Source organism: Ovis aries, chromosome 21, assembly GCF_016772045.2.
Source record: "Ovis aries strain OAR_USU_Benz2616 breed Rambouillet chromosome 21, ARS-UI_Ramb_v3.0, whole genome shotgun sequence".
In the NCBI taxonomy this organism is placed as follows: Eukaryota; Metazoa; Chordata; class Mammalia; order Artiodactyla; family Bovidae; genus Ovis; species Ovis aries.
In genome coordinates, this window is record NC_056074.1 from 23,443,481 (window position 1) to 23,446,425 (window position 2,945).

The following is a 2,945-nucleotide window of genomic DNA, read 5'->3' on the forward strand; positions in this document are numbered from 1 at the left end:
CTTATTGACTACTTGTTTTTCTTTGAAATGTCTGTTTACCTTTTGCCCATTTTCATTAAGTGTCTCTCTTTTTCAATATTTGTAGGAGTTTCTATGTGCTGAATATGAGTCCTTTGTGAGTTATGTGTATTATAAATATTTTTCCAGTTGGTGGTTTTGCCTATAATAGATTTTATATTTCAAAGCACATTTAAATTTATAGAAGAATTTTGCAGAAAGTAAAGCGGGTTCCCATATACTCCCTCTCCCCACCCCACTCCCCCACAGAGTTTCTCCTTTTACCAACACTTTCCATTAATGAGGCACATTTACTGAAACTGATGAGCCAATAGTATTAACTGAATTCCATAGTTTACATTCAGTTCAGTCCAGTTCAGTTGTTCAGTCGTGTCTGACTCTTTGTGACCCCATGAATCGCAGCACGCCAGGCCTCCCTGTCCATCACCAACTTCCGGAGTTCACCCAAACTCATATGCATCGAGTTGGTGATGCCATCCAGCCATCTCATCCTCTGTCGTCCCCTTCTCCTCCTGCCCCCAATCTCTTCGACCATCAGGGTCTTTTCCAATGAGTCAACTCTTCGCATGAGGTGGCCAAAGTATTAGGGTTCAATCTTTGTGTTACAAAGTTCAATGAGTTTGACAAATGCAGAATATCATGCATCTACCATTTTAGTATCATACAGAATACCTTCTCAGTCTCCAAAATGAATACATAGAACATTTATCACAGTTATTTTAAATTCTCACTCTGACAATTCCTCATATCTCAGTCAGATTCTAATTCTTATATAGAGACTCTTATATGGGGTATCATATGTAGAATCGAGTCTATTGTTAATACCGACAAATTAAAAATATAAATTAAAATATACGTTTACTCTTCAAATGTATAACCATTACTGAGAGACAGGAGAAGGACTGAACCAAATGGTGAGTAACATCTCATGAGGGGTCATGACTCAGAAAACTCCACACTCTCATTTGCCAGCAGGTCCCTATACAGGAAATCACGGGATGGTACAGCATCCTTGATAAGTCTCATTCAGGTACCAGGCTTCACCCTTCCTCCTGCTGGCACCTCTCCAAGGCAGAGAAGTATCCTCTAGAGACTGTCAATCCCATGAGACTTTTCCCTTCCGCACAGGCCAGCTTGGCAATTCCAGCAAGAAGAAAGGAGGAACGGTACATTTATCGAGTATTTATTTCCAAAGCCGCTGTTGGGATTTTCCTCTTACTGCCTAATCACATAACTCTACCTGGGGTGGAATATTCAGGAAGCCATGGCAGCGGGGGTGGGGTTAACAGAAAAGGGCAGGAGACAGGAAGCCTCCTCCTGGCAACTTTAGAGACTGTCAGCCTTGACCTTGAAGATCTGAACTGATGAATCAACATGGTTCCCCTTGATGAATCAAGACCTTATCCCCATTCTCCTCTCCTCAACCACTCAAATGTCCTATCACCATGAGAAATTTGCTTCTGTCCTTAATTCAGAGAGCAAGGTATAGCACATGCATGCACCCCCAAACCAAAGTTATGAGAAAAACCCAGGCATTTGTGTTACTTCCTTTTCAAATGTGCTTTTCCTTTCTGTAGCTCCCAGGCTTCCAGCAGACAATAGAGGGCCTAATACGTGATGGTTAAAAAGAGTTTAATTAAGGGACAGTTTACTAATCTGAGCAGGTTAGGGAAAGTTACATGGGACGATGACCTCTTTCCACTGGGGAAAGTAATAGAAGAGAGACTTAACATCACTAGGCTTGATAGACAAGGGAAGAATTTACCAGAACTCAGGGAGCACTCTAGCTATAGCTGTCATTGTGACTGTCTGAAAGGGTCACCAGACAGGGGCTCCATCCTTGAAAGTAGAGTTACATCACCACTGCCGACTCAGCCTGGGAGGAGAAAGCCAAGATGCTAAAAAATAAATCCCCAGATTGTTTTCCTCCTTCCATCCAATCACCTGTCAATGTCTCCCTTTCACTGAGGGCATCCAGGAGCCAGAAGGAGAGGGAGACACAGAGATGTCTTCTCCCAGGTCAGAGAGAAGGGAAAAGATGGAAATGAGATTTGATGACAAGTCTTACAGCCTCTTCACAGTTGCTATTTCCTGGAACCTTCTCTTATCTCAGCATGATTAGATCAATTTTATTGTATCTCATACTTTGTTTCTTTGACTGCTTGCCTGTTTGCCTCCGTATCTGGTATCACTTCTTTAGATTCAGTTCAGTTCAGTTCAGTTCAGTCGCTCAGTCATGTCCAACTCTTTGCGACCCCATGAATCACAGCACGCCAGGCCTCCCTGTCCATTACCAACTCCCGGAGTTCACTCAGACTCACGTCCATCGAGTCAGTGATGCCATCCAGCCATCTCATCCTCTGTCGTCCCCTTCTCCTCCTGCCCACAATCCCTCCCAGCATCAGAGCCTTTTCCAATGAGTCAACTCTTCACATGAAGTGGCCAAAGTACTGGAGTTTCAGCTTTAGCATCATTCCTTCCAAAAGAAATCCCAGGGCTGATCTCTTTCTTTAGATTAATCTCTCACTATTATCATGAACTCCTAAAGCATGAAATGCAGACTTTTTTAAAGGATTTTTAAAGTATTTTAAGTTTGCTATTTGGGCTTCTCTAGAAAGAAATTCATTATAAAAGTGACTCAAGGACTTCCCTGGTGGTCCAGTGGTTAAGACTCTGAGCTTCCAATTCAGGGACATGGGTTCAACCCCTGGTCTGGAAATTAAGATACTGCACACCACACATTGCAGCAAAAAAAATAGTGACTTAAACAAGAAAGGAGTTACTATTAATAGGACTGGACTGATGCCTTCAAGGCATTCAGTTCAGTTCAGTTCAGTCAGTCAGTCGTGCCCAACTCTTTGCAACCCCATGAATTGCAGCACTCCAGGCTTCCCTGTCCATCACCAACTCCCGGAGTTCACTCAGAC